This window comes from Anthonomus grandis, chromosome 17 (genome assembly GCF_022605725.1).
Source record: "Anthonomus grandis grandis chromosome 17, icAntGran1.3, whole genome shotgun sequence".
NCBI classification, from domain to species: domain Eukaryota; kingdom Metazoa; phylum Arthropoda; class Insecta; order Coleoptera; family Curculionidae; genus Anthonomus; species Anthonomus grandis.
The window spans coordinates 269,773-279,055 of record NC_065562.1 but is presented as its reverse complement, the minus strand read 5'-3'; the positions used below and the strand labels follow the sequence as shown (position 1 = coordinate 279,055).

Sequence of the window (9,283 nt, the reverse complement as noted above, 5' to 3'; positions counted from 1 at the left end):
ATTACCCAGATTTACGTGACGCTGCTGACTATTGGAAATTAGTTATTCCTAAGGATAGGAGACACGAGGTTTTTGCAAGCTGCCACTGCTCGCCTTTAGGAGGTCATTTAGGTGTCTATAAGACTTATGCCAAGATAGGCAGATTGTATTATTGGCCAGGGATGAGGTCGACCGTGGTAAGGTTTGTGAGACATTGTGTTACTTGTCAGAAAATCAAACCTGAACAAAAGAAGCCAGCAGGCTTAATGGTTTCTAATTTGGTCCCTAAACATTGTTGGCAGGTTGTGAGTATGGATTTATTTGGTCCTTTGCCTAAGAGTAAACGTGGCAATATGTATATATTTGTGGTCACTGATGTATTTAGTAAATTTAATCGTTTCTTTGCCATTAGGAAGGCTAATTCTGCTAAAATATGCAATATTCTTGAGGAACATATTTTTCTTTTTCATGGAGTTCCAGAGGTTATTAGGTGTGACAATGGGGTACAGTTTAAGAGCAAAGAATTTCAAAATTTAGCAAAAAAATATGGATCTAAAATCATGTATAATCCCAATTATCATCCTTCTCCTAATGTTACAGAGAGAGTCAATAGAGTACTAAAATCCATGTTAACTGCTTTTGCTTCGGAAAATCATAGAATATGGGATGAAAACCTAGCAGCTTTAGCTTGTGCAATTAATACAGCAACTCATGAAGTTACAAGTAAAACGCCTTACTTTATTAACTATGGTACTGAAATGATTTTGCATGCATCAGAATTTTTTCAATATAGGGACGTTAACCAAAATATAGTTTCTGATCAATCTCAGGGGAATTCCATTAAAAGGGTTGAATCTTTAGGGAAGCTAAGGGAATTTGTATCGAAGAAATTATTACAAGCAGGCCAGAAATCTAGGGATCAATATAACTTAAGACGTCGAAATGTAGAATTCAATATTGGTGATTTAGTTTGGAAAAGATTGTATGCATTGTCAGATGCAGGGAACTATTTTACTGCTAAGTTGGCAGGTAATTTTGAAAGTCCTTTTAGGGTAAAAAATAAAGTGGGTTACTGCATTTATGAACTTGAGGATATGCATGGGAAATCAAAAGGAAATTGGCATGTGCAAGATCTTAAACCTTATTATGATGAAGTTGGAAACTAGCTACCTATTTAATTTATTTTTTTTATTTTCATTGCCTATTACTTAACTCAATAGATAATTAAATTTAATTTGGATAGTAGTGTAATTATTTTTTTAATTGGCTATACACCTATAAATTAGTATTTAAAAAAAAAATTTTAGAAAAAATTTTTTTTGGGGGAAAAAGAGGGTAGCTGTTACAGGTTAAAATTGGCATTTTATACTCTTTATTAAAAGCACTGATTACAGTTATATTTTCAAAATAGATATTTTACAAATATTAATGATTGATACTAGTAATGCCCTCTCTGTAATAGCCTCCCAAGTAACCCATAGTTCTGTTCTCTAGCCATTTCAAATTACAGTATTCTTTTTTTTTAAGGACACATTTAGTTTTGTACATTTCAGCTTCATATTGTACTGGTTGTTAATGAAATTTTATTTATACTCTTATAAAACCCGGTTCTGGACTAAAGAAATATTTTAGAATTTAAATTATATCCCATATTGCTTATTCCATACTTTATTTAATTATTTTATAACGAATAATGATTAATTGGGCATGTACAATTATTGTGTATGTTGTACTGTTCATAGTACAATATCTGATTTTGGCTTGACCATACCAGATATGCTGGTTGATTTTACTCGGTCTGACCTATCTAATTTTTGTCTCTTTTTATCTAATGTAAATATTAGTTTTCTTGGAAGATAGCAAGAAGTTGCTGGTCTAGGCAAAATCGAAATTGATTGTCATAGTGATACATATTTTCATTGCCAACTTCCTTGGGCCACAAATTTTGTTATTTATTTTTTATAAAAGGTTTTATGGTACTTATAAAAAAAGTTAAGTTATTTTGTTATATATTTCGATTGGCAATACACTTTGTGCGTGATTGCTTAAATACGGGTTTGACCTCTGCGGTCGTTCCTTTTCCCAGACCGCCGTCATGAAGTGAAGAGTGCTTTAGTTCTTTTTGAAATTCGTGTGAATTTTACCCATATGGGGATATAATTGACTAAATGTGGTGATAGTAAATCAACTTTTTGGGCGTAATGCTATAATTTGTTGTTTTGTTGAATTTACTGGCCTTTATGGCGATTTAAAACCTAATAATTTTTCACGTGCCCTCGAACATCGGCAAAATAGCGGTTCTGATTGGCATTGGCAGGGGACAATTTAATTAGCAAAGCTACATAACATGGATTTTGGACGGATTTTTTTTGTACGGACCTGATTTCTTTATGCCACATGGTGCTTTCGTTTTGGGGTTATGTACTCTACTGGCTCTAATCTAGAGGAGATTTTAAGCAACTGTGAGCTAACGTCTAACCTAGACCACTACCAGAGCTTGGCGTATTGTGAAGTGGAAGAGGTGAAGCTTGGAAGCCTGCAGTTTTTTCTTTGACTGGGAATTGGATTTCTGGGAGAATCTCGAATCTGAAGTAGTCTGCTGTGTGTGGAGCTAGGTGACACAACATAACATTTTTTTTTATTCACTTATTTTATTTTTATTATCACAACTTTTATCTTTTGAGTTGAGATACATACATAAGCTTATTTAAAATTTTATTGACATTATTTAATCGATGCTATTTTATTATTGAATATTACTGATAAAAGTACATATATATGTGACAAGTGACTCCTGTGAGGTAAGACGCAGCCGGCTTCGTAGTACTACGAGTATATACTTGGGTTATATTATTTATTTTCAGACTACTCCTAAAATGTCAAATTTTCTCAGATTAGCTAGTAAATATTAGAGTAAACTAATAAAAGGGTAATTTTAAGTGGGGAAGCTTCAACAGTTACGGTTGTTATTTTTTTTTTACTTAGGTCAATGTCCGTGGCGGGATATACCGGGCCATGTAAATTATTAGTTTAAATTGAATTGAAGCTTCATTCCCCAAAAGGTTTGGGTGTAACATAATTTATTTTATTTTGACAACCACACTTTGATTGTGTATTTTTTTGCGTGATGTTGTGGTTCCTTATTACCAACTTAAATAATTATTCCTCTTAACGATAAATAACATAACATAATTCTCTGTGATAATCAAGACTTAAATAAATTGTTATTTTCTGTTGTTAATTTGTTTTTCACTTGAGTTGAGTAGGTTGGAATATCATAGGTAATTTGGAAACAATAGTGTATACTGATTTGACTTTGATTTTGTTTTCCAAGTTTCGTTTTGAACTTGCCTAAATAATTTTTGATAAATATTGGGCGTCCTTTGGGATTATATAAAATCCAAAACTTGGTGGCGCCATACTGATTTTGACATTTAGTTGGGTAACTCTTGGGTAGTTAATACCTAAGAAATTTTGGTTCATTTGGTTGAGAAAGAAGCTAGAACCCACATCGGCTTGAGCTAGCAGCATTGTGAAGGATTCCTTCTCTGGGCGTTTCAGGTAAGAGGGGTTAAGTTCCTCCGGGCATCAAACATTTTGGAGACCCTCTTAAGGCCATAAACCTTTCACTATTTTTAGTACTTCTTTTCTTTTGATTAACTTGGCATTCATCGCTTCACCACCATCATTCCATTTTATTGCACTTTAGAAAAAAAAAATATAACAATCTCTAAAATATTGTCTTACATAATTGACCCATTAAATCTTTTTTCGATAGCGTATTGGGCTGTAAAATCTCTTTCACATTCTCTAAAAATCAATGAAAAAGTGCAATTAACAATTTATTTTTTTGAAGGGCCTAAATGCATTAACTTAACAGCTAAAAAGCAAATTTGATGAATTTAATGTGAAAACACTAACGAATTCAATTAAAAAATGTATAAAATAAACTTAAAATACAAACATTATCACTCTTAGCCTCTTAAAAAATTAAATTAAGACACTTGCACTATTTCATAATTTTTTAGAGTTTGTGATCGAGATTCACAGCCTTTACGCTGTTAAAAATTGATTTAATGGGTCAATAATAGTAGACTATTTTACCGACTGTGACAAATGTCAATTATTTTAGTTCGGTTAGACCGCAACCGTACGCTGCAATCGAGTTTAGGGTAAAGATGGTGCCCACTTGTCACTATGGGATTGAACCCTCTCATACTTTTAATTACTCTATGAACTAATAGTATCCTTAGCCATGCCGCAGCCATGTTCTCTGGATGCCGAGCTCACTGTTTATCGAACTACTATTCATAGGTGTATCGCCTAGTTCAGCGCCGTACTTAGTGACTATTTTGATAGCGTTTTTACAAAGCGTAGCGTTTTTTATAAAAACTTTTGTATGTTTGTTTTGTGATTTTGATTAAAATGGCTACAGAATCGTGGGGAATGAGTCGTTGTGCGGCTGTTTTATGTAAGAACAATTCAAATAATTGTGATTTGAGTTTTTTTAGATTTCCGAGAGAATGAGAAGGGCAAGAATTTGGGCAATTGCTTCTGGCAGAAGATTTGATAATAAAGGAGAACCTCCATACTCTTTCTTATAAAATTTGTGGGAGGCATTTTGAAAACAAGATGTTTCTAAACGATTTACACAACAGACTACATAAAAATACAGTGCCCACTTTATTCGCAGCGCTAGAAGGCACATCTTCAGATTCAACCAGAAAAATATGCTAAGGTAAAAATGTTGAAAAATATTTACGTTGGGTTTTTTGAACTTAGAACATTGAAAGGCTAGAATTAGTAAACAACAACTTTGTTTGAGTCCAACATGTGCACAGGGGCAAGAGGCGTGTTTTGTTTACAAACATATTTGCCGATTCTCTGTTGTCAAGTTGACGCAAATTTCCAACGGAGGAAATTTTTAGCTATATTTTAACAACCATTATAACGTTAATTTAACTTATTTGTGTTGTATTTTATAGGAAAATTTAAAATAAAAAGTATAAATACTACAATTAACCTATTTTAAGAATAAATATAATATCCTTAAGCAAAAAAAAACAAAATTATTAACATTCTTATCCCTAAAACTGCTTCTAAAAAATTTGAAGCGACAACACCGGAGCTTAAGCGCCTGAGCCATACGCGTAGTGTCATCTGTCAAACGGCCTCTTTGTTTATTTTCGGGATTCGTGTATTTTCATTAATTTTTGGTTTAAAAAGGAAAAAGGCCACATTTCAGTGTTTTTTTAAATTGCTAGGATGGCAAAAACTTGTGTCGTTTGTGCCGCATCATGATAAAAAGGTGATTCAAGCCGATCTTTTCACAAGTAAGTACCGATACTCTCATAACATCACATCATGGGGTTACCATCATCATAAACGTAGAATAGGGGATCTTATAGATATAAATCTAATAAAAACTTGAATGTGAAAGTGTGCGTAAAATACCAAAATATTTATATTTTTAAATGTACCTATCTATATAATATAGTTATGTTTTTTTTAATATAGACATTAGGTAGATAGATAAAATTACTAATTTTTTATTGCCTTTAAAAAATTTTGAAATTTATTTAGATATTGATATCTATGTATAAAGTTAATTTTGTCTTTCCCTAAAACTTGGTCGATAATTTTTTGTTTGTTTTACCATATTGCAACTTACAATAATACATATAGTAATTGGCACCACATATTAATTTATTACTGTAATTTTTTTTGCTTTTTTGAATTAGATTTCTCAAGTCATTATTAAAATACTTAAGAAATAATAACATGATTTTCGAAAAAGCCCAACATACTACATATTTTATTTGACTTGTAAAAGTACTTGTTTGTATATTACTACTAATAAACTATCTTATCTAATCTATTGTACATAGTCTTTATTCTTACGTAAGCTTTGTTTTTTAGTATAAATTAATATGATATAATAATTGGTATTAGGTATTATATAGGTCACTGTTAAATGTCTCAAAACCACTATACAGGCTAAATACTTATAATAAAAATCTTATAACCTATAAAAAACCTGCAATTGCTTCACAACATCCTTGTAGTTTTAACTCTTTCCGCTAAAGCAATACTGTCCCTTTGAAAAAGTCAGTACCATAGAAGTATATATTATGTGATATAAAGTAATTGATGTAAAACTGAGTTTTGTCCAATATAACAATAACAATAAAATTATGCAAAATAATAAAAATGTGTGTCTTAAAACATGATTTATTAAGAAATCTATAATAATTAATTATTAAAATAATTAATAAAATATTTAATTTCCATAAAAATGCTTTGACAAAAATGCTGCCTTTTATTAGGACCCTCCTCTAACGAAGTCCGTTAAAAAAACACATAAATAGTTGGTAAATGGTAATATTACTTATACTCAAACTCTATAATAATTAATAAAAATTTATCAGGTAAATATTTGTTGACGACGTCACTGGTAGAGAGTGCTTGTATGGGTGGTATCAACAATGCGATCGAGCGGCGTTGCGATGCCATTACCGTTTTCTCGTTGCTTCGTACTTTATTTTCATTTATTTAACATATTATATTGACTTCGATATAGAGGATCTTATCAAATTTATTTTAAAAAAATGCTTGATATTTTATTAAAGGAGAACAGTAGTATTGTTTTGAGCCTTCGGAAACAACTGAAAATTATTATGATATTATAAAGTGATTTTTGCCATTTCTCTATAAGCATTTGGCATCATTGCATCAGAGTTGTTGTAAGTTAACAAATCTGCCCATAGTTCCACGGCATGCTACTTCTAGCCTTTTAATGTTCTAAGATTTTACTAATGTTAAACATTTTCTTCAGATTTAGATGAAGCTTTTCCGCATTCATCCGATGTGACCTCTGTTATAACTTTTTCTCCAACGCTAGAAGACACATCTTTGAATTCAACGAAAGAATTATGTCAAGGTAGCAATGTTGAAAATATTTACATGCGATATTTATAATTAACTTTATACATGTTATTCAATTTTAGATGAAACTTTACCACAATCTTCCGATGTAGCTTCTGTAGGTACTTTGTTTCCTGCACTAGAAAGCACATCTTCGCATTCAACCAAAGAATTATGCCAAGGTAAACATTTTGAAAAATATTTACATCCGGTATTTGTAACTAACGTTATTCATTTTATTCAGATTTAGTTAAAACCTTCCCACATTCATCTGATGATTCATCTGGCTTCTGTTAGTAGATCTTGTCTCGTTACTGCGCAATCCCACCAAACTCAATTCAAGAGACAAAAAAGTTTAATTTGTATAATCCACAGAACATAATAAAAATTGCACAAAAGTCAGTGGCGTATATTTTAGTTGTTGTTAAATTTTAACACCCTGTATATTGAGAACGAAGAATTTCTGGACATATGTTTATATGAACTTTTTGTTTTAAAATTACTCAAAGAATGGTCTTTTAAATTTATGGTACATACCTAATTAACTTCCTGCACCTATTCTTCTATATCGTCGTTGTTAGATGTAGAAATGCGATGTTTATTTTTGTTTAAATATTTTGTTAATGTATGAACTTTATTAATATTAAAAAAATAAATATTTGTACTATGTATTTTTATTTTACAAGATAATAATATCTAAAAAAATGTTTTAAGAAGATGGCGCTGGAGGCATCTTGTCCAGAAATTTACGCGGGAAATTTGAATTTTATTTTATTTCTTTTTAGGATCAGCTGATTTATGTTGATATTTTGCTATGCAGGGTGTCAATTTGAAGTTTCAATATAAATATCTATGAAAGCGAAACTGTTGGAAATACTAATTTTGGTACAAAAAAGACAGATTTAAATAATTCAATAAATATTAACAAAAATGTTAATAAAAATGTTAAATATTAATAAAAATGTATTTAAATTAACATTTAAATACATTTTTTTAGTGCAAGTATTAATTATTTAAATACTTTTTTAAAGTATTCTGACCGGCTCTTCCTAGTTTCTCCTACCCCCTAGATGAATTATTATTGTACCAAATTTAGTTTTTCTAACTTTTAAAGATATTTACATTAAAAGTTTTCAAATAAAACCCTGAATAGTCTTTTTATTCGCAATTGAAACAGTAAAAAAATAACTATAATAAAGAATAAAATAATGACATCACCTTAGTCAATACTGTTAAAAGAAATTTTTATTTTTGTTTAATTAATATTTTCTGTAAATTAAAGGTTTTATTTTCTTAAATAACTGTTTATATAAGCTCTCTTAAGGACATAACATTTACATGTGTTAATGAAAAGCTTGCTCTGCATTGCTTATTTTTGTTTAATATAGTATATATTACAATAAACGTTAGAAAAGAATTTATAATAACTAAAATAATAAACTTCCTTAATATTTTCAGTTAATTCATAAAAAAAACTTAAGGGACTTTTAATATGCAGATAAACAAGTTGTTTTCCTTTTGGTCAATTAAAAATCAAGAAGTGTTTTTCGAAAAGATAGACAAAATAATATAATATGTAACTTATAAGAATGAGAAATACACATTGCAAAAACATTATACATACATGCTACATAACATAAAACAATAATAATCTTACTAAGAAAATAACAATAATTATCATCAACGCTTAAATTTATTCAATTTTCTTTTGTTCGCCCTTTTTTCTTTCCTTGTTTCTTTAATATCCTGATTTTTCCTTTTTACACACAGACCGGATTGTAAGATGTGAAATAAGCTTTTGATGACTGATGCATGTTAGCCATTCAAAATTACAATTTGTTTTTAAATAATTTTCAGCATTCAAAAGCACATTTCTCTTTGCTGCATTTTTTTTTAAACAACTCCAATGTAGTTATGCTACTTCCAACTACAGCAGTAAATGTTTGGCTGGGATATATAAGGGAATTTTTTGAATCTGTCCATTCCTTATTACTTATATATACATTGTGTAGTTCCAGATCATTTAAAGTTATGTCAACCTTACATACTTCACAATCTATTTGTTTAAAAATACTTTTTATTATAAAGCCAGCAACATAGGCAACTGAAAACACACCTACACTGCCAGCAGATACATCAGAAAAAATTCTGTCAGAGATTTCCTCAATAATTATTGCTTCAGTTTGGCCATTTTCTATAACCGCCTTAACAACTGCTAAATCGGATTCATTTTTAGTCTCTTTTTCAACATTTAAAAAAACCTTTAAATTTGATAAAAGAATGCTATCATCTTCTTCGCAATTTGCTGCGGTTGCTTGATTTGTTAACCCATTTAAGATTTGGGTCTTTAAGCTGCCAATAAATTGTTTACAATTTGGAT

General features: G+C 30.2%; 1 long non-coding RNA gene across 1 annotated transcript; it reads left to right on the top strand.

Annotated features, from left to right (window-relative positions):
• Positions 1-3,915: 3,915 nt before the first annotated feature.
• Positions 3,916-7,285, top strand: LOC126746429 (uncharacterized). Its single transcript, XR_007663888.1, has 3 exons — positions 3,916-4,717; positions 6,815-6,919; positions 6,987-7,285. It is a non-coding gene; the product is annotated as an uncharacterized LOC126746429 (long non-coding RNA).
• Positions 7,286-9,283: the final 1,998 nt, after the last annotated feature.